Source organism: Cricetulus griseus, chromosome 5 (genome assembly GCF_003668045.3).
Source record: "Cricetulus griseus strain 17A/GY chromosome 5, alternate assembly CriGri-PICRH-1.0, whole genome shotgun sequence".
NCBI lineage: Eukaryota > Metazoa > Chordata > Mammalia > Rodentia > Cricetidae > Cricetulus > Cricetulus griseus.
In genome coordinates, this window is record NC_048598.1 from 91,767,141 (window position 1) to 91,791,295 (window position 24,155).

Below are 24,155 nucleotides of genomic sequence, written 5' to 3' on the forward strand. Positions count from 1 at the left end.
TAATTTAACCTGGCTGAAAGCTGACTGGATGGCTAAGAGATGAGCTTTCAATTTTCTAAAACATGGTGTTCTAATATTTCTCCCATAGTGGAAAAGTGTCTAACAAAATCCAAGCTGGCTTTGATTTGAAAAGAGCAAGTACTGTAGTGTGTCAAGGAACTTAGGTCACAGAACACTCAATTCTAGTACTGCATTTCATCCAGACTGCAATGCCTGAAAAGGACTGTTAGAATTTACAATTTCTGTAGAACCTCCAGCCCTCATTTCCCCAGTGGCAGTGTGGGTTCTCATCCACTGTGCTGGGGCCAGCTGATCAAGTCCTAATGGCAGTCTATAAGTGCTTCAAACCAGGATGTCAGATGCCTCACCCACACCATAGATAGTGGAAGCTGCCCTACCTGCTCAGCCACACAGCAGATTATACCATTTGACTTGAGAGTCCTAGATGCCGGTTTCTTCACTCAAACAAAAGGATGGCAAACTGAAGTTAAGGATCAGATCCCACCCAACAGTTTTTCTTTTTTGTTTTGTTTTGTTTGTTTGTTTCCTTTGCGTGAAGATTAATTTTTACATGTTTAAATAGAATTGGAGAGAAGCAAAATAAAGAACATACCTTATGACAAATGGAAAGTATCAAATGGAAACTGCAACATCCACCAATAAAGTCCCATTGCAAAGTGGTCCCACCTATTTACTTACATACTGGCCATGGCAGTGTTTATACTGTTCAGTCGAGGGAAGCAATTGTGACAAGATGTAGGGATCGAAAGTATACTATTTGAGACTTTGGAGACAGATGTCACCAGTTTCTGATTAAAAATGCCATTGGTCATTTTCATCCTTACACAGGTTGCAAAATGTATTACTATCAACTTAGCCATATTTGGATGTTCCTTCCTAGCCATTGGTCAAAAGGGACCAGTTTCTTTGCTAAAGTTCATTGTCAGCCCCCTACACAGGTATAGGAGAGCCCTGTGACTAACTTAGGCAATGCATGGCTAAGTAGTATTTGGACAAATTTCTTTCTTTTGGTACAGCATCTGCCAGTGCTCAGACACTCTTGGAGGGCACATTTTATGCAGCTTCAGAACCTCTCTTTTGAAATCCCTTAAATACTCTCCATGACACAAGTCTTAACCCACTTAACCTGAACTTGATTCATATTTTTTTCATTTTGTGTGATTATTCATTTGTTATCCTTAAAGACTTATTTTTGACTGGACTCAGACTTAGAAGTAGAAGCTTTCAGCGAGGACAGCCTACATCTCTTGGCTATCTGTTCCTGGTGCTTTTCTTTGGCTTCCTTCATTCTCTTGGCCAAAAGTTTAGCATATTCTGTTTTTCTTTGTTCGTTGCTTCTTCAGATCAATACGACACCATTTGTGTTGCAGAACATGTGGCGTAACAAGACGCTGAATCTTGGGCGCTTTGGTCCTGGGCTTCTTACCCTCTTTGTTTAAAGGCTTTCTCACAACATATTGGCGGACATCATCTACTTTAGAGAGATTAAAAAGCTTTTGAATTCTGCTAGCTCTTTTAGGTCCCAATCGACGAGGAACAGTAGTATCTGTCAGTCCAGGAATGTCCTTCTCTCCTGTTTTTACAATAACCAAGTTGGGAACACTCACATTGGCATCCACAATGCATCCTGGAACAGACTTGCTCTTCCTCTCGCCAGTTCTCCTTGGTCTATAGAAAGAATGCCCCTTACTCAACAGCAGTCACACTCTGCCATGGGTCAAAACGCCTTGCTTCATGGGAAAACCTTGTTTGTCATTCCCGCCACTGATTCGGACCACATAACCCTTCCACTCTTCAGCCAGAGCATCAGCAGCTACTTCTGTGGCCATGTGCTTCTCATAGAATGTACGAAGCTTGTAAGTTCATCGTCCACTTACAAATATGGAACGCTTCACGAATTTGTGTGTCATCCTTGCGCAGGGGCCATGCTAATCTTCTCTGTATCGTTCCAATTTTAGCATATGTGCTGCCAAAGTGAGCATTTGATTCATATTTTTACCTTAAGTCATTTAGAAGTATAGTTAGTGGAGACGAGGGAGAAATACACTGCCTAGAAGAGAAGGTGACCTCGATAAACGAGAGTGAAATGAATACAGTTCATTCAATAGAAAGAGAAGCTAATGTAACCTAAAGGAACAAATCCTGCTAAAGACACACATCCATCCATAATCAGTGTCCCTCTAGGTACCTACACTAAAGGACTTCTGTTTTTTACCCTCAGTTCTCACCCCACTTCTGGCTTTGCGGATGTCCATATGCTTCTCTTCCATCTCTAAGACTATCATCTTCCCACATCTAACTCAATTGGATCCTGATCACCACCTGGTTTTTCACTATAGACTTCTCTTGACACCTTTTCTCTGAACAGTTCTGATTGACAAATCCAAACAACTTTATGTGCATACACATGCGCGCACACACACACACACACACACACACACACACACACACACACACACACACACACGGCTAGCCTTTAATCCAGAGTTCCCTCTACAGATCTCTCTGAAGTAAGTAGATACATGAATTTCATGTGCCTAATGTGCAGAGCCTTATGTCATGCTATGTTTTGTCAGTGTCTGCATGGTCGTATATAAGGAAGGCAGATGTAGCATTCTATTGTGAAGATACAAGACAGCAAGGATCTAATAAGCAATGTGAAGAAGGCACTCTGATGGTGTTCTGTGTGCCAAAACAAAATAAAATGTCTGATTTGGTACATGATACGGTGCAAGATCTAGGAATTAATAACACAGTAGGAAAACTTAGGGTTCTTTCATGGAATGACATGACTGCAGAAAATGGTATGGCAGCAAGTGCTGGGCATGGTGGTGCATGCGGTAATCCCATTACTCAGGAGGGAGAGGCAAGCAGGTCTCTATTTTTGAGTCCAGCCTGGTCTACATTATACATTCCAGGTTGGCAAGACTCTGTCTTGGTAAATCAAACCTATCCATAAGACAGAAACAGTGACATCAGAGTGATGCTCTCCCTGATGTATAGGGAATGTTCAATGACCAATTCACTGCATTGGGTATGATGTCTCAAGTAGTGTGAGCATGCTCTATGCAGGCTAGCTGTGTGGCTACAAGGAGGGCTTCCACATTTTCTCCATCTCCACTTCTTCCAGTAAACTTAACATGTCTTTTCAGCCAACCCTAGCCAGTCCACTTCCACAGGAATAAAACTGACTCCCTGTTAATTTAATAACTTGTCTCTAACTTTAAGAGGCTGTTTAGAGTAGCCGCAGTGTCTGTGCAGACAGTGTGTGTGATCCCAGGTGGCTTTCTAAAAGAAAGAAATCTATTTGGATCCTTTGATAGCCTTTTCCAAAATGTGTTTCTTGAGTTTATATACCCACTTCCATTGACTGGGTAGATTTACAGGATAAGATAAGATGAGTGCAAAAGATTAATTTACAAGGCCTTAATTACCTAAATAACCAGCCATATTACTATATAGCAAATAAATGTTATCTCCAATTTTTATTTTCTGTGTACACCTCAGTGTTTCCACTATGCTTTAACAATAACAAAAACTGTAAATGATTTTCAATGTCTAAAAACAGGTAAACAACTATCTTAGAGATTTACGATATTTCACATTCTGTTATAAACTATAAAGAAATCACTGGATGACAAATCATAATTTAGTTATTTATATCTGTATTGAATAAGTATCTCTTATATGCTAAGAACTGAACATAAGTTAGATATGATCTTATGTTCTGAAGAGTTCATTGGGAGGGCTAGAGAGATAGCTCAGCAGTTAAGAGCATGTGTTACTCTTACAGAGGAACAAGTTCAGCTCCAAGCACCCACACCAAGTAGTTCACAACTGTAGGGGACATTGTAGCCATGCCTGCTAGGGCCTGGCTACAGGTGTGCCTGACCACACCTGTGAGGGCATGGTCAGGGTGCTGTAGGAAAGGTTTAAGAGTGAGGGGCACTCACGTGGCGGCCCCTTCTTCCGTTTCATCTTCAGCTTGATGTACTTACTGCTGCCCCACCGGCTGGCTAGGTCACTCTGTAAGTAAGGCTTTTCCCTAATAAATACCCTTGTATTTTTACCTGGCTCCATATTGGTAATTCCCACAATACACAACCTCCTGTAACTCTCTCTCCAAAGGATCCCATACCCACATCTGTCACAGTGCATATGCCCACATATGTGCAAACACACACATCAATAAAAATTAAAGAAATCTTTAAAGCCCTTTCATTGTGAAGGAAAAGATATCAACAAAGATAATGTAAGAAGAGAAAGAGTGGAAGGGACAGGTTGGTGTCAGAAGGAAGTGGAATTCAAGAACTTCCTAAGAAATGGAATCTGGGATAAGGACAAAGGAGAAAGCACTTCTGCTTTGCTGGGACAGCCCCATCTATGTTTGATGGCAGAAACAGAACAGAGCCTTCTCCCCAAGGGACATTGTTACAGATCACTGAAGAAATTGGTTAATAAATGTCATTTTGTTTTCAAACAGTCCCTTTGTTAAAAAATCTCAAATTATTCTAGGAAGGGTTAAACCTCAGTTTGTGCAAGTAGAATCTTATTACTAGCAACTAAAAGATGGGACAACAGCAAAATTTCAAAGAAAGGGTAGAAAGGAATGGTTTCCCCAGAACCACAGTTTGGTCAATCCCTAGACATGGGTTTATAAAACTTTTATTAAATAAAGTCTAGAAATGATTGGGATACCCCACCTCTGTGTTAAAGCTTCAAAAAGGGTGTGTTATGTAGATATCTCACATCTGCTGTCAGGGTCCTGTTCTTTCAATTTGCTGTTTTCCAGACCTGTTGTCTCTCTGCTTCATCATGGTTAGAGTTTGGATCTCTTTAGTTTTAGTCAACTTTGAACATTGTAAATTATACCCTTCACTCAAATGGCAATCTCTTCTTCATACTCCTATTATAAGGAGTTGGGATACTACAACAGACTAAGAAAAAAAACTCTACCTCCAGTTCTAACACATGATTCAAGGCAAGTTTGTTAACAATGAATGATCATTACTCAATATTATTTGTTTTTTCCTATACTCAGTATTACAAGGTAATGACAGAAGAAATGGTAGTATTAGAGAAAACTTCTATTTATTACTGCTTATGGTATTTCTACAAAGATGAGTGCTAAAATAAATTTGTATTTGCACTCCAATAATTCCTAATTCAATCTTCTATTATAGAACACCTTCATAAATTTCTGAATTTTATTTTATCCTGTCATGGTTTAAGCTAAATTCTAAATTTCACATTAGTCTTTTGAAAGGTTTGCAAGTTGACTTCTAAAATACTCTGACAAAAATATATTAAAATTTCAATGGAGATAGGAGTTCCTCTCTTGAGAGTAAGCAGATCTGAAGGCAGTGGAGAATTTCTCACACAACTGCAATGTAGATCACTTTACAAAACAGGGTATATCTTCAGTTCTTATTGAACTCGAAGAAAACTGGAAAACAGGGTAAAGCTTCACCAGTAACTTGGAAAAGCATCACTGGTCTGCCATAGTAATATCCCTGGAATTCACCCTCATGTCTTTTAGATACAACACACCTGTAAATCTGCCTAAAATATCAGAATATGCTAAAATGTACAATCATGTCCCTGTTAAAACAATCGCAGGGCCCAGGAGAATACATTTAGAAATGATATTACTTCCTCTGACTCTAGGGAGATAAGTGGAAGACTTCATGTCTTCTTGTGGTGGTTTGAATAAGAGTAGCCCTCATCGATTCATATGCTTGAATGATTATTCACCGAGGAATAGTACTATGTGAAAGGATTTAAAGGATTAGGAAGTGTGTGACCTTGTTGGAGGAAATATGTCATGGGTCGGGGAGGGAGGGTGCTTTGATTTCAAGTTTCAAATGCCCTTGCCAAGCCCAGAATCTCTCTGCTTGTGGAACAGGATGTAGCTCTCAGCTACTCTTTCAGCACCATGCCTGATGGTAAGTTTCTGCCCATACTGATGATGCACTAAACCTCTGAAACTAAACAGGTCCTCAAATAAATGTTTTCCTTTATAAGAGTTTCCTTGGTCATAGCGTCTCTTCACAGCAGCAGAATAGTGACTAAGACAGTACTAAATGTGCAATCAGCACAGGTAAATTATAAAACCATTATATTAAGTTACAGAACCATGATACTTACATAATATATACCCCTAGCTTTTGTCACTCATCCATTTGTCTTGCAATACAAAGGAGACCTGGGCATGAGGGAAGTCACTTTCCAAGTACTGACTTCATGCAATTATCATAAAAGCTGTGGTTAACATCTTTGATAGTGAAGGAACCATGGACAAAATCTGAGTTAACAAGTTGTCTGTGAATGTAAATAAGAAGTTATCATTTGGTACCTACAAATTTTTCTTTTTCATATAACTCCACCAATATATATGTATAACAGATATAGGTATGTAAAATACTTGTTTAAAGACACAAGAACTAAATAAAGCTCAACAAGATTATATGAAAGTTGTATAAAATTAGTATGTGGTAATTCCAAGTTCAAACCAGGATCTGTTGTATTTTAAAGTTTATATTCCCTTTTCATTCTAACATTACAATTCAAAGCAATAGAGTAAAGTCTTAAGAATCAAGAAATACCAGGGTCCAAATCTGTTGAAGAACACTTGCTTAGCGTGTGTGAGATACCAGTTTCAATCATCAGCACCAAAAGGGAAAATGAACTTAAGGGAGAATATTTTAAGTGACAGATATGTCATATGTACTCCAAAAATGTCATTATTTCATTGATTAATTTTTCTATAGAATCTAGGACATGATGGTGCATGTGTATGACCTCAGCACTCAACAAGACAAGGAAGGAGAATTATAAATCCAATGTGAGCCTGGGCTACATACTGGGATCATGTCTCAAACATCCATATACAAAACAAATGAACAAACAATACTGGAAAGCTAATTCCTGGGGGCAGGAAAATGGTTCCATAGTTAAAGAGGTTGTGATGGAAGCCTGATGGCCTGAGTTTGAGGTCACCAACCTATGTAAGAGTGGAAAGTGAGAATCACTCCACAAAACTGTCCTTGGTCCCCACATTAGTGGCCTAGCATGTGCATCCCCAATCACCCACACACAAAAATAATGTTTTTGAGAAATTTGAAAAACAAATCCCAAGAACAGCTGATGATGCTACACTAGAGTAGTTTACCCTGTAAAGTGACTTTTTATAATGTTGACATCAGCTGTTTGCAGAAGAGGTTTTTTTTTTTTTTTTTCCTTAGTGTGGGAGAAAGCTTTGCTAAAAGCCAACCTTTTGAAGCAGGTCTTGAAGAACAAATAGGAGTTCAACGTTTTACAATGGTATTAGCCAAGCAGTGCGACCTAATTAAAGGCTTAGTTAGGTGAGATGAATAGCAGCTTCTTGACATCTTTCAGGGATCACTGCCCAAAGAGGCTCAAGGTTGGTCCCCTCTTCCTTTGATGTGCACATCTCAGCTCCTGTCTTTCTGAACACACCAGATTTTAACAATACGATTAGCATCATTCCAAGATAGGAAACCCCCACTTCCAAGTTATTTTTAAAATCTTGAAACAGAAAGGTAATCAAGATTCCTATTAGACTTTTTCTACTTGTAAAGCTAAACTAGCAATTTCAAGTTGTCCACAGAACCTGAAAAGATGTTCCACTTACCATTCTTTTTCTTCCCAGGAAAAGAACTCATCTTTACCACCAAATGCTTCCTCAGACCTGGATTCATGACATTTCTGCTGAGTAAGTACACTGCATTAACCATTTGATCCCTAATGTGTTTACAATGTCTGATTCTACGTGTAATGTCTTTAAAACGGGTGTAGCTTGATTGTCTGTGAATATATTCTTTGCCTCTTGGAAGATTTCTAAAAGTGATTTTTCATGATTAAGAGGTATCTCTGCGGCTAACCCCAAGCCAGTCAAACTTTCCTTTTGAAATGAACATTTCTTTCACATAATACATGCTCTCTCCAGGTAGTCTGTCCACTTTTCAAATGTAATGATCCTGTCTTCTGTAGATATGAAATTTTCAAAAGATATTGGCATAATGCAGGAGAAAATGCCATCCTTTCATTACGTTCAAAATTGATCTGACCCCTGAGCTAGCACTTTGGGGAATTGGGCTACATAATCATGTAGACACTTCCAGGAAATGCCTGATTTATGGATTTATCTTTTATATACAGATTTCACACTTCTGGCTTGGTAGGATTGCAACGTCTCTTCCTTCTCAAAATGTTGCAAAAGTTGGAGAGCTGTACATGGCAGTGGGGAGGCATTTTAGGGTCAGTTAGAACTGTCCTCTGCTCCACGCTGTCTCCAGTGCTAACACATTAAGGAGCATTTGCTTTGTATCAGCATCCCTTCCCATCCAGTGGGGATTTACTCTCTATAGCAACCTATTCTGTGCAGGAGGTATTTTGTATTTCTCATTGACTTGCTGAATAAGGGAATTCTAAAGATGATTTTGTATCCTAGCCATTGCCCTATGTTAAAAAGAAAATTTAACTTCTAAATCTACTAGTGAATAGTGTTTATGATTCTTCCTCTCAGATAGATTTAGTAAGTCTGTTGTTTTTGCACTATTAAGTGTCCATTTAGTAAGTCATTACTCTATTCTGTTTTCTGTCCTTTTCAAATGGCTATGCCTTAGACAGACCCCACCTCCCACCTTCTTCAACCATCTATGATTAATTATAAGCAAATACAAAACTTCTTCAATTAGCACTTAAAGATGACAAAGCCAAGAGATTGATTTCAAAGGAATATTAATGTGATTGAGTGAGGAAACCGATCGTTATGAAAGGAAGCATACCATCAAATAGCTATTTGGGAAGTTTACAAATCATCCAACCTTGAACATGAAATAAAATGTATTAGGGTAGTAGAAAACAAAAAATGATGATTTATACAGAAGATGATATATATATCATCTTCTGTATAAATCATCATCTTCTGTATAAATCATCATTTTATATATATATAAAGAGATTTTCTCTGAAGAATTGGCATTATGGATTAATAAAGATAAATTAGAACAAGATAATAATATTAACAAAAGCAACTGTTTGTTTTCAATTTCAATGACATCATCTAAAGTTTTAAAGCTTTATAAGTAAATTGGTTAAGATCACGATAGTCCAAGCATGCAAGTGATATTTGGGTGTTGAAAATGGCACTTGCTTTAGGGCTGAAAAGCACAGGAGTGCTTGTGCCCATACATGTGAGTATATGCAGAATTCATGGTACCGCCCTCCAGCTCTGGGAAAGAAAGCTGTCTCCACACTTACTCCATGTGGATCAATGAGTGGAACACAGAAAGATGTCCTAATGTGTGTCTCCCTGATTGCATGGTACAACCACTGGGAGATGCACGTAGACAACCAGTGTAGTCTCCCTGTGCTCTGGTGACAAAGTCAGGCCAACAACGTAAGTAGAATGGATGAGGTCAACACACAAGCCCACAGTGGGCAACTGGCCTTATTCCTTTCCTTGGGAACTAACCACATTGGACTGAGGAGCCGAAGACAATCCCATAGTATTGCTAGACACGAAGTACAAAGGGAGATGCTTACAACACAGCCAAGAAGGAGATTGCTTTCTCCATATCATTGAGCTTCAGCCCCGTTCACTGGTAACAGAGACTATGCAATCACAACAGACACACTAGAGTGCTTTACTGTTTAACCCTCAGTAACCCAGGTTCTTTTTAGCCTATTTACTCCATTTCTGTATTTGTGTAGTAACTTAAGGTGTCTATCACTACGGCACATACAGCACTATACAAAAATGCAAAGCTTAGGTGCTAAGAGGTCAGGTGGTTTACCTAGTGTCAAATCTAAACAATCTGGCTGTAGTAACTCATGCATTCATTCACATCTTTCATTGCACTATACATTTAATATGGTAACTAAGCATTTGTGTAAAGAATTATCAAGTAATGCTTGTGTTTGAGATGACTTATTACAGAGGACTTATATGGGCCAGTATGTTAGTGAAGCTGCCGAGTCTCCTCCTCTACAAGGGAAAAGTTAAGTATCTAGTTTCACACTCCTGGCAACTTGCTGAAGTGTCACCTGTTGTGAGACATTTGATGACTTACTCTGACAACACAAGAGAACCAGCGAATGGGAAAAGGAGAAGAGACACTTAAATTTTTATAGGATTTAGTTAAAAAAAAGATTCCAATTTCACATCCTTGTTGAGTACCTTATGGCAGTCTATTTCACTACTGGATGGAATGTTTCACACCTTTGCCTGTTTCTAAAATGTGATATCCCCAGACTAGGCACGGTTCCACACACCTTTCATCCCAGCACTGTGGAGGCAGAGGCAGGTAGATCTCTGAGTTCTAGGCCAGCCTGGTCTACAGAGGGAGTTTTAGGACAGCCAGGACTACACAAAGAAAACTTGTCTCAAACAAACAAACCAATAAATAAAATGTGATACCCCACAATGTTTTTCTTTTGTAAATATATTGGGCATGGATTATAATCTTAGGACATTTTGTCTATACAGCTTCAGATCAGATAGGACTTTTTTAGATGACAACAGTAATGTGAACATTTACAACTTATTCCAATTAGCTGAAAGTTTTGACATGGAAGATTACAACCATAGATTTATTAATATACAGCTAAAAAAAATAAATCAAGCCTTTTGAGAAAACTGGTTACATTCATCATGACTGTGGAAACTGAAAAGTGTGTTTTCCTGTTATCCATTGTAGACAGAATCCTTTTCAAAACTGGAAACCTGGAGTAAATTGCCACCCTAACCTGAACAGCATTGGTCTCAGAGTCTATGAAAACTGCATATTGGTAAACTTTCAAACAATTCCATAGAGATCAAGGACAAATCAGTCTGTTAGAAATGAGATGAAGAAGCTGAAAGGGCTAAAGTTTTCTAGAACCTCTGGAGTTGTAAACTACCTTTTACTAAATAGGAGCAAAGAATATTAAAAGAAATGAAAAGAAAGACCCAGGATAACCATCAGCGGAAGCAGTGAACTAGATACAGGCCATCCTTGTTGCTTACATGTGTGCCTTGAGTTTAAATACTCTAGGAGCCAACAGAAGCCCTTCTCAGCACCCAAGTTCAAACACTTCTGTCTCTATAAATAAAAATGTCCCCTTGCATTTGAACTCTAAAACCATACAGAGTTATAGAGCCAGACTTTATTAATTAAACTCTATTTTTTGTACCTCTTCTTTTCCTTTTTTTCATGTGTTGTGAACTTAAAATGGTTCCTAGTCAGGTTTCATGAAATGGAAGGTACCTACCATAGTACTCAGTGAATATTAATTTGGAATAAATGTATACCCATCCTCATAAAGCTATTTATCCATCCAATTGTAAGAGTTTTACTAACTAAAATTAGGTTATATCCACAGTACAACTTGAGAAAGCAATCAGTAAAGGCTGCCTTACATACCCACACATTGCTCCTTCTTAAGACACTGAAGATAACTGATGATATTCCCTGCAAGTTTTAACGAAGAAGCTAAATTATAATACAAATTACTGGCAGATCTTTAAAACCCAATATACAATTGTATATTAAATATCCAGGGCCCTTAAACCAAACAGCTATTGTGGGCTGTAACCTAATATTTAATTTGTTTGTGCAATTCCAGTGATAGCCCAATAGCTAGATGTAAAATTAAACACTATAATAAATACACACTAGAGATCAGAAAAATCTTATTTATTGAATTTAGAATATAAATCATAACTTTAGGCCAATAGATTCAAAATTCCTTTCATCAGAACGGGACCATTAATATTAAATAACCAGTGCCGAAAATATCCTTTGTCATAAAATTAGTTCATGTCAAATGACAAGTTATGTCTAATAATTGTAGCTCTCGAATTATGAAACAGCCCATCTGTGGCTGAGTTTTTCTCAGTATCATCATGATAGCCCTGCTTTGCAAAAAGCAAACTTGCTCTGTTTCAGTAAATGGAAGACAATGAGATTTCTCTCACCTGGAATCCCCTGTGTTTCTTCCCTTTGCAGGTAGTAAAGTAGGGAAAAACCTACCTATCCACTTTCTTTTCTTCCCTGAAATAATAGACTCTTACAAAAATACCTCCTTCCTTTGTTTATGACCAATTGGTTTCACTTTAATTTTGCTTGGGAGAATTGGCCATGCCTACTGCCTTATGTTTCTATGCTACAGGTAATCCCCACTTTGATTATTCAAAATTGACAGGGACTTTTTAAAAACTAAATCTCATACTTAATGAGAGGAAGACTGTAGACTTCCATCTCAGAACATAATTAAACATTGATCTACTAGTTTAATCTATTGGACATTGAAAGACAAAACTGGCAGCATCCTAAAATATTTACTCTGAATGAGGCCCAAATATCAGTGAAATCTTTCAGTATTTTAGGAACTGTTCTTGAAGTCATGATGGCATTGGGCTTTTACTAAAGACACAAATGAAAACGCCATCTGGCTTATTAAAGCAATATTCCCACTGATTAATTCAGAAAGCCAGTATGCGTGACCCTTAAAAAAAAAAAATCCCTTTCAAATTCATCCTGATGCAGTTGCTTAGGTGTGCACACTGAGTCTTTTGTCTTTTCATCTGGCAAACACTCAACTCAGAAATAATTTTGTCATTCAGAGGAGAAGCTATTTTATGGATAAAAGATGATGAATTTCACAGCCGACTAGAGATCTACTCAAGCCAACGACATCAGTTTCTACTTTGCAAGTAGGATTTGTTCTGTCAATGCAGATTTCTCAGTAAGTACCTTTTCACTCTCAAAGGCCAAGTCAGATTTCAAAGAAACATTTACATTTTTTAATACAAATCAAGCCACTGATTATATTAGCAGAAATTCAGAATTGATGCACTCTTTGTGCCCTTCCTCCCACACTTCAGCTAAAATAGAAAAAGACTTGGATTTCTAACTTCTAAAGCTGACATTTTTTTAGTACAATGAAAATGCAGAAGTGTTGGCGTAGATGGAGTACCAAACAGAAGTAAAGATCAAGGGCTATAGTGTCTTTTATTGTTCTCAACTTTATAAACAGTACTGTACGTTTTCCTAATAAGTACCTGTGCAGTTTCCTTGTTTTGTGAACATTTATTTTGTGTTGACGTATGTGTCCATGCATAAGTCATGTCTGTATGTCTGTGTGAGTGCAGGTGACTGAGAAACACAGACAGAAATGTTGGGTTCCTTGGAACTGGAGTCATTGGTGGGTGTGAGCCACTTTATACGGATGTCAGAAAAAAAAAATCCTCTTATTTTTTTTATTGTTCTTGAATGAGTGTGTGTGTGTATGTGTGTGTGCAGAATGTGTGTTTTCTGTATGTATGCACACACACAGTTGTGTTGGTCAATGCGGCTACTCTATGCCGTGGCATGCTTGTTAGTCAGAACACGATGGAATGGGTTAGCCCCTCACTCTTTACCTTGTTTGTAATGGGGTCACCTCTCACTGTTGTTGTTTTTGTTGTTGTTTTGTGTTACCTGCCACACTAGGTAACCTTAAGCTTCTGGGTATTCATCTGCATCCACTGCATGTCCTCACAAGGAAACTAGATTACAGACGTAGGTTCTTGGGATCCAATGTCCTCACACTTGTGTGGCAATTTAACAAGCACTGTACCTCCTGTGTCATCTCCCTGCAGTTTCATGAATGACACACAATTATACCAGAGCCACATATTAAAAATTTATATATGAACACATTGAGGTACAGTCTCCTCTAATATATGCAATGTCCCCTTTACTTGGCTTCCGATTTATCATGATCATATGATTTGTCAGCTCTAAAAGGATCAGAAACAGTCTCACACTTTCACTGAGGGTGAGGTGTCCTACATGTGATTATTTTTAAAGACAAAAAAAGACCCCTTAATTAGCTACTAAGTAAAGAGAGGTCATATAATAGCAGCCTGGACTTGGAGTGACTCATGGCCATCTCCAGTTACTCATGGCAAATGAAGTGCTCATAGATTCAATTGCCAATTCTAGGTCTTCATAAAAGTCAGACCTAGATTCATACTCTGATTAAGTCCCCAGAATTTCCATTTTTCATTGTTAATCTGTGCTAGGGATTTCCAAGTTATAGGTTGGAGAATTTTCCCTCTAAAACTGTTGTGAAATAATTTCATTTATGGAATTCCGATATTCAAGCTGTGATTCATTAAAAGTTCTTATATAGTTAGTGTGTGTGACGTGTTTTTGTACACAGATAGAGTGAATTATTACTTCAGCCAAACACATGAGCCTCCTCACATAGCTGCCTTTTGTGTATGTCCAGTGGCAGCACCTAGAACCACTAAGGAAATTTCTGGTTCATTAGTAAGCATCATTACCATTATCTTGCCATATATCCTATCCCCAGAATTATTAAGACTATGGCACATTTACTTTGTATCTTTTCTTTATTTCCCCTTTGCTTTCTGTCCTTGGTAGCTACAGTCTTCCCTCTGATTTTATACATTTGACTTGGTTATACTCCACAGATGAAAGACATCAGGCCACATTTTTCTGGGTCTGGCTTGCTTCACTTAGCATGTTGTGCCCTGTGTCAGTTGTACTCATGGTGAGGCAGCTTGCAGAACTCTAGAGAATATGGAAGGTAGCAAAACAGACCTGAACTCCCTACTCCTCCTGCACTGTGATCTTCAAAAGGTTGTGTAGTTTCCCCTAGCCTTGTATTCCAAAGTTATAAAATGTGCACTGTATTTATCATTTTCAGGGCTTTAGTGTGTGTTAAGTGAGACATAACTGTACGATGGCATGACATGTCAGCTGCACAGAAGTTGCCCACTAAAGACAAACTGCAATTTGAGGGCCTAATTAAAAGAACACTTCTTTTATATAAAAAAATTATCTGAATATAAGAACATTTATTCCAAAATTTACATCGTATAAGGCTAATTGACAATACACTGGTTGTTCTAACTGCAGCTATCATCCAGACTTTCAACAGCAGAACTCAAACCAGAGGATTCTTAACGAGCCAACTTAAAAGATACCAAAACCCTAACCGACGCTTTAACATTTTTCCTAAGACACACATTTCTCTTCTAAATCATGTAAGAAATAAGGGATTCTAGCTTCTAGTGGTGCTTTTGTTTCTAATTGTGAGGGTCTCAACTTCCTGCACTTGAAAATCAAAACGTTAGCCAGGCGGTGGTGGCACATGCCTTTAATCTCAGCACTCAGGAAGGAGGGAGAGGCAGAGGCAGAGGCAGGAAGATCTTTGTGAGTTCGAGGTAAATCTCGTGTACAGAGTGAGTTCCAGGACAGGCTTCAAAGCTATACAGAGAAACCGTATCTCCAAAAACCAAAAAGAAAAAAAAAAGGAAAGAAAAACCAAAATGTTCAACAAAATGCCAGCACTCGGGAGGTAGAGGCAGGTAGATCTCTGAATTTGAGGCCAGTCTGATCTACAAAACCAGTTCCAGGACATCCAAGGCTACAGAGAAACACTGTCTCAAAAACAGCAACAAAAAGATACCTTCCATAAGTCTAAAAGCAAGTTCACAATGTAACCCTAGTTTAGTTTGTTTTTTTAAAAGAATTCTTTCCACCTGTCTGTGATAAATCTAGACCAGTGGCAGGTTCTCTTGTGTATTGGTTTCTGGCATGGTTTCTGACAATAGGCACATGCTAGACACATGTCAAATCTTGCACAAAATCAGGCCAGACTGTCAGCTGGGAAAGACAGAGGTGACACACTCCCAGTCAGCATCGTCTAGACTAATTTTCTTGTTTCCTGTGATGCCACTGTGAGACCTTTGCCAGCTGCCTCCTTAGAAATAATTATTAACTGTGCTCACTCAAATTACCCTCCTCCAGTATCTGCTTCAAGATCACACTCCTTTACTCTCCTGAGAGACTAAGGGAGTAAATCCAAATTTCACAAGTTCTTTTCCTATGAACAGATTTCCCCCAAATATGTACACAGTTAAAATGGACTGTGGGACACATTCTGTTCCCTAGACTGGAATGCCTGGGCTGGATAAATAAATAAAATAAAACTTTCACAGTACTACATGATAGATATGTGCTAATAGAAGATAATCCAAACAGCTATTATAATTGATCATTGTTATGAAGATTTTATATTAAAATTTGCCCTCGTGTCTTGGAGGTCAGTTTTCAGCTCAGACATCCATCTTCATGGGAATAACCTTATGAAATATTGACCCCTACACACTGTAACCTCTTTGCCTATTGTTTGTATTGATATGTCCTTAAGTATGTTTTAAATAGTTGGTTACTAGGAATATCTGACATTTAGTCTAATTTTGAATAGATAATAGACCTAGTATATAAACCGTTTTAATATACTGCAGTCTCTGGGACCATAATTACATTATAGCAAAAGAAATTATGGAAGCTAGAACAGAGGGAGAGAATGGGTTGTAGGATCTTCCTTAATTTCATTTCTAAATACTTTATATGATTTAACTGTGCTCATAATGAGCAAATTTTTCTCATTCCTGTAAACTACATGTAAGTCCATGTTACCTTTTTTGTTTTCAGTTTTTTGTTTTGTTTTGTTTTGTTTTTATTAGAACCCCTGGAACTGGAGTTATGGATGTTTTCGAGCTACCACATTGGTGCTGGGAATTGAATCCGGGGCCCTCTGCAAGACTACAAGTGCTCTTAACCACTGAGCCATCTCTCCAGCCCCCCATGTCTGGCACCTTACCATTGAACTTGAGATGATGGGAAACTTTCTGCTCCCATTGCAACTTTCTGTTTCACACCGATGATAGTATTGCTATGGAGTAATAGTACCCAGTGTTACATATAACATCAGTATTAACAGTTTCATTCCATGTCCCGCTTCAAGGAAAGCATAAAACTGAATTCCCCTAATAACCTCTACAGAATAAAAGTCTAGACAAAGTATCTAACAGGTCTGTAGATACCTGTTATATCTGTAGCAGATATAACATATCTGCCATACAGTAGCAGATCTCGAACAGCCTGGAGCTTTAGTTGTTGGTACATCATGACTTGAGGATGATGCTATTTTTTGTATTTATACAAGTTTCCTGTTTCTGGTCTGTCTCTTTGATACACAGGTGTGGTCTGCTTGGTGGAGGCCAGCGTCACCTGGGACTATGAAAATGCAGAACCCCAGGCCCCACTACAGAGCAAAGGAAGAAATTCTCCAGAGAGTCTGAAATTTGAAGACCTATAGGTCTGCTAATCTCCCGGCACAATTCCCTTCCCAGCTCCATTTACCCAAAGTGTGGGTAACTCAGATGAAGCCATCCATTTTCTTTAACTGGTGGTGATATTTTGACTCCAGGGATGAACATTCTATAGGTATCATCTACTTTCTATGAGTCATGGCTCAGTAGACCTCTGTCATGATATTTCTGTTGCCATCTACATCACTCTTTTTAAAGCTGTCACATCCCGCCCAAGTACTATGAAAGCTCCTTATACATAGAGTTTGACAAATGTTTTCAGCTGGATTCAACACAAGTACTTAATCAATATCTAATAGGCAGAAATGATGTATCAATATTTCAAGGTCATTTCATTAGTATTTATCCAATAAGTGTAGTCACCATATGGGTTGAAGCCTCTGGGTTCATCCCATGGTCACTGGAGCAGGGAGGATACAGGAGAGGCAGGCAAGAGCATCCTTCTCCACTTCTGCTGTTGGAATGTACCATAGCATCAGTTCACACAGCCTAGGTGGCTAGTGGGTCACTTAATTAAATCTGCCCATTGCTCTCAACTCTGATCTTGGCCACTTAAGATAGTTCACCTTCCAAAAAGAATACTTAAAACTACAACATTGTGAAGGAAGAAGAGATAACCAACTGCCACTTAATACAATTAAGCCCACTGAGACTTCACAAGAGCAATGGTCCCAGTGCCCAGGGCTGCTCAGTTTGGGCTCTGCATCCTGTGCCCTCGGGAGATAATTTTTCTCTGTTTGGGTTTGAGACTGCAAAATAGAGTCCTTCCCAGTCAAATGTATAGGCATGCAAACATCTGCCCTCAAGGTACTCATTACAGAATAATCGATAAACTGAAATGTCATTAGCTATTACTTTGAAAATTAAATTTGCAGTAAGTACCAGTGAAATTACTGGTCAAAAAAACAGTGTATAAACCATAAATTGTATTATGGATATCCACAGCTCCATTTAAAAAGTTATATACATATGTATATAATCACTCTAAAAGTTGTTTATATTTTCAGAATTAGTTGTTTGAAAAGAAGAAGAAAAGTAAAGATAGTATGAGCAGAACAAGAGGTAGGCAGGTCTCTGTGAGTTTGAGGTCAGCCTGGTCTAGGAGTTCCAGGGCAGCCAGGGCTGTTATACAAAGAAACTCTGTTTCAAAAAAACCAAGTGTGAGTGTGTGTGTGTGTGTGTGTGTGTGTGTGTGTGTGTGTGTGTGTGTGTGTGCTGTGTACTTCAATTTATGAATATAATTTCTTTATCTTCCTATGTAATAGCAAAGGTTTCATGACCCTTCAAACTTCTACATAAATGCACATATATTATAAACGGCCCTACTGTTTTAACATGGAAGATACAAGGTAAAACATGGAGTACCATCTACCCTTCTATTATGCAGGACATTATATGACACACTCTTACCAAGATATCATGATTTTCAAATTGACTTATTCATCCTAAGAAACCAAGCTCATTTCAAAGAATGTGTAATTCGATTCCAGGGAGTTCCATTATTCTCTATGTAGCAGAACATCTCAAGCAAACAAACAAAAGGTAGTACCTATGTGCCATAGAAGATTGAATGTTTAGAGACAATGTTTAGAAATACAGGCTGGAATAGACAGGCGTCTATTTATGGAGAATAAGTTTTGATTCCCAAAAGGCTCTAAATATCCATGAAAACAAGCATGTTCTACAGTTGAAGCCTGAGGGTGATCATTCCAGCTAGTTGTGGCCTCTACTCATTGCTACTGAAGGAGGCAGAGTTTATGATAACACTAAGAGTATTGCTAGTTAATAATTAGAAAGGGGAAGAAAACAAAATGATGAAAACATTGACTGCAAAACTATTTCTAGTACTCATTTTTTAAACTTAAAATATAAATCTAATTATAAGAAAAGCCAATCAAAATATAACAATGGTTTTGCAATGTAAAAAAAATCCAAAGCCTTTTCTCCCACCCTTTCAATCCCCTCTCCCTCCCTTATGTCTCTCTTCAAATCATAAAAAGGAGGAATGAGGAAGTTTGTCTTTTTCTGTCATTCAAGATTCTAAGAGAAAGAGATCATGTTGGAATCTAGCAGACAAACCACAAAATTTAAAAGGATTTAAAAAACAATAAATGACTATCAAACCAACACAAAGACTTATAATGACAATGTAGATAAAATACAATAGGAAGATAAATTTCTGTGGCCATTCTGGGCAGTGTTTTAATAGTTTCTACTAAAAATGCCACTGTAGACATTCAGTCCTATGTCACTGAATTCTTCACTAGAGTCCTGTCTGATATCCAATAGAAACATGTCGATAAAAAAATTCATAAGATTAGCCAGAACTTTATTTATAATAATAGGAAACTGTGAAAGAGGCTCCACATATTCCCACTGGTGAAAAACTTAGGTAAAGAAATGGTCTATCTATCTAGAAAACAGTACACAAAGTGATAAGGCAGAGTGGTAGAGTGATAGCCTAACATTCCCAACATTTCTGTTATACCCCAGCACCATAAAAAGTTCCTGAGGCAATTTTAAAATCAGACTCCAGCTCCACACAGGACTGTGTCTGATCTTCACAAGTGCAAAATTGCAAACAAAAGAAAGACACAAAAATATGTACAAAATGACTCTTACAGAAATTCCAAGTCATTGAATTCTAGGGAAAAGGATGAAGAGTGGCTAACTCTGGAAATGAGAGACTGAGAATTAATTGCTTTATTGAGGTAGCAAGCAGGCAGTTTCCAGGGTGCTGTGTTGACACGTGTGGGTGTATGAAGATGTTTAATTGCAGGTGATAATTCATTTGACTGTATGTTCATATTTTTTGCAATGTTTAAGTATATTTAACACAATGAATAAGTCAAGTAAAGAGAAGAAAGTAGATAATACTACTGGAACTAAAATTATTTTATATATACCCATATGTATGTACACATATATTTTATGTATTCTACACCGTGTGTAGCCCATTAACTCATAGTCACACTTAACACACTTGACCTGTCTCATTGAAACTGTCAATTCAAGAGGACCCTAAAGTCATCTTCACTGCTGTGATACAATGAGCATTGGTTCTTAAAACAGTGTGATCAATGCATAGTGGTAATACATGAAAGGTGGGGAAGGGGTGTTTGTTTAGAATGCTAGAATGTCTTTTTCGATCATTATAATTCTAATGTAAAGAATTTGGCTTAGCTTTCCTATTATCTGTAGTTTCTGATAGGCAGAATATCCATAGGCACTCAACGTGTACAAATACATGTCAACTTACACAAGCATAAAATTTATCTAGACACTTGGAGAAGTGGTACAATGTTTAAGAATCAAGTCATAATCATTTTACCGTGAAAGGCTAAGTTAGGAACAGAATGTAAGGAGAATGAAGGCAGACACAACTGAATACAGGTCACCACCTATAATGATAAATCTTTCCTCCAGGCCACCCGAGTTCCACCTGCTGCCACGTTAAGGTCCCAAGTAACACATAGAGACTTATATTAGGTACAAATGTTACTTGGCCAATTGACTAGGATTTCTTATATGCTAGCTCACTCAGTCTTAATTATCAACCATAACTACTAATCTATATATTTTATAAAGACTTATTGAGGACGCCAGCAGCATGCGTCCTTTCTTCCCAGGATCACATGGCGATTCCTGTCCTTACTCCATTTCCCAGAATTCTCCTCCACTCCTAGTCCAACCTATCTTGCTTCCCTATTGGCCAACAGTACTTTATTTATCAGCCAATAAGACAAACATATACAAAGAAGGTCCTTCCCTATCAACCACGTACAGGTCTACTAAGAGAGGAGGAGGGACTCTCTTAGGGACAATGCTGTAACAGTTCTTCACTACTTTTAATTACCATCTTAGTAGGAAGACAATTATGTAAATTTTACACAAAACATCCATTCGTAAAATTATTTTCTTAAGAAATTTTCCTCCAGGCAAGCCTATTAACAAATTTATCCTTTGCCTGTCTAACCAAATTCAGAGATTTCCTACAAAACACATCCCTGCCCCATAGGAAACATCAGAAGATACATAGATTCAGAGTCTTGGTGGCTTTCTATTACTTGTAGGAAAGCCTTACGCTATCAGCACCTGAACAAAAACATTCAGAGTTGAAAGATGGTCATAGTCTGAAGTTGGAACAAAACAAGAAGCCAGTGCAGATGTTTGACATGGTCAAGATGGTGGTGGCTCTGTGAGACAGGTGGTTGCTCTTTGTTGTCATCTTTTTAATTATGGGATATTTTACAGTTTTTTGTACCTGCTCATAACAACAAGATTTCAATTCCCCATATGGACACTTTAGAAAGTGCTTGCAATCTTAGTGCACTTTATTGTTCTCTGGAAATGTTCAAATTATTCTATCAAGACTACTTCCCAAATTCATATCTTAGGGTCCTAACCTGCACATATGGTAAAAATGAAGTATGGTATTTTTTTTTTTTTTTTTGGCGCAGGGGACAGGGCTTCACGCTGCCCTTTGGAATACTTTTTTATCAACCCTACCCAGTTACTTGTAAATGATTTCCATTTATCCCCATGGCTAGCAAATCTAATCTCCTGCAAGCACAGCCATCTCATTTACCAACAAGTAAAAAGAAGTCAGGGGAAGCAAAGAGAAAACCCACTCTTTATTTCTTGCTTAAACATCTTTAGAGCTAGTGATTCTCTGTGTATGAATAGTATATAGTGAGCTTGTTAGAGCATGCCAGGGAGATTCAATGGAGCTCCCAGGCCTCCTGAGGGACACAGCTTAGGAACACAAGGGCTGAAACACACAGCTGGGAAATTTGATGCTATATGCAGATAGAGTACAACATAAGAATTCTTTTATTGGAGGTGCTGGCTTTTTCATTCCAGCATGTGGGGCCAGGAAATCAAATTCAGGTCCACAGGATTGGCAGCAAGAGTCTTGACCTGCTGAGTCATCTTACTTGTGCCATCAGGTGGCCTTATGTTAGGGTAAATGAGTGTGATAAAAATAAATTAGGAAAATAAGATTTCTATGGGATGATTTAAGTAGAAATGTTTGATGAATTACAATTTGAATTGAGCTAGGAGATTGCAGAATAAATTCCAATATATCAAGAACTAATACATTAGAGTTTATTAATGAACACCAGCTTGGCAATTAACTATATACTGTGCTTTTGGCCTCCTATTCAGCTCACTTATGTCTTCCCACTTATCATCCTAAATTCTTATGAGTGAACCAATAAGACTTTGCTCCTTCCAATGTCATTGATATTCTTCCTCCAAATACCTCCAAGGAATGTTTATACACTGACAATGTTTTCCTATTTGTTTTTAAGAATTACAAATCAGAAAGCATAGAAAGAGGGGCAATTCAAATGCTTCTTAAGATATCTACCTGTCCTGAAGGTTGTGGGTAGCAGCAAGTTTCAGCCCCCTTAGACAAGTGGTGATGGGGCAGCTGTGACCTGCTGTGAGTTTCCAGAGACATCTAGGAAAAGCAACAGCTGGCTGTGTAAGCCAAGGAGCTCATAAGGTTACAACACCATAATGTAAAGCCACCCCAGGAAATTGAAGAGCCAATGATTAGCACTGTGGATTTTTATGAAAAAAAAAATGGAATTGCAGACATATTCAGGAAAGATAGAGAATGTTTCCAGGAAAGAGGAAGGATAAAAACGAGGGCACCATGGATGATTGCCTCGTGGTTCCTTGATTTTACCTGCATGCTTTATGCTTGGCAGATAGACTCTGAGCAGAGAGAGGGCTTGGCCTGACAACATCAAGTGAGGCTGTATTTTAAATGGTTCATGTAGTAGCAGATTAGCACTAGTCATAGAGAATGTGTCAGTCTCATGACACACAATGTAATCTAATGAACATAATTTATATACAATTGTTCACTCACACCTAAATATCTGGGAACCCCAAAGAGAGAAACAAATTGTATTTTCCACGCTGAAGATGGCAGCTGCAAGTGGATTCTGCTTCGAGGGGAGCCTTTATCTGGAGATCTTAATCTTTGACTGCAGAAGCCAGCCTCCCTCGTACTGGATACTGAGAAATGCTAGGAAATGCTGGATTCTGAAAAACCTCCCCTGCTTCAGCAAGATGAGCTTCATGTTCATGGATTTCCCACTGTGGGTTTCATGCATTTCCCACATGCTCTGTATGTTTGGGTTTTGTTTTTTGTTTGTTTTGTTGTTGTTGTTGCATGGGGAGGGGAGAAAGGCTTCCTACTGTTTAAAACATGAAACTAAATCTTCAAAATCCCTAGAGATCCCTCACGTCCATCTTTCCCTTTTCTTCTCATCTCAAGTCAGAAGCACCATGAGGAAGGCCCTCATCTTCCACAAGTCATAAAGCCATAGAAGTCCCAATCTTTCAGCTGGGGGAGAGTCAATCCCTGCAATCCCATGCGCATTATAACCAATGCTGTTCGGAACCTAGCTCTTAAGATGCACCCTGTTCAAAGGGAAAGTGCTCGGCAGTGGTGGGGTGCAACTGTGAGAGACGAAAGTGAAGACTACTCTTCCATCACATGGGTCATGGAGATCATGGATCAGAGGACGCTGCAATAACATCCCCACAGGTTGTAGTCTGACTCCAGGGAAACTGTAAGCAATTATGAAAGCCCACTCAGCCTCATTTTATGCCCATTTGCCATGGTAATGCTGAAGTGGGTCGTTATAATGTCCTAGAATAATTTTAAGTGTCATTGTTCTCCACTGTTTTGGAAGCAATATTTAATTATGATTATAAAGTTATGTAAGTTTCAAAAATGTAAATGAGAAAATGTACATGGGTGACAATTTGCCAATTTACATATTGCTAAGGTGGTGTGTATTTTTCTAGGCAATGCTCTGATTCTTTACAAGAACGTACACAGACATTAACCACACACACACACACACACACACACACACACACACACAAGACACACTTGTACACACACAGA

The 24,155-nt window shown here is 38.3% G+C and overlaps 1 protein-coding gene, 1 non-coding gene and 1 pseudogene across 25 annotated transcripts in view; all 3 read right to left on the minus strand.

The window, feature by feature from the left end:
- The window catches only part of Nrxn1 (neurexin 1), a 1,056,958-nt gene that overhangs the window by 358,870 nt on the left and 673,933 nt on the right, over positions 1 to 24,155 (minus strand). The window lies entirely within an intron of this gene.
- LOC107979450 lies at positions 1,208 to 2,306 on the minus strand (annotated as a pseudogene).
- Positions 1,897 to 2,003, minus strand: LOC113835975. Its single transcript, XR_003485876.1, has one exon. It is a non-coding gene; the product is annotated as a U6 spliceosomal RNA (small nuclear RNA).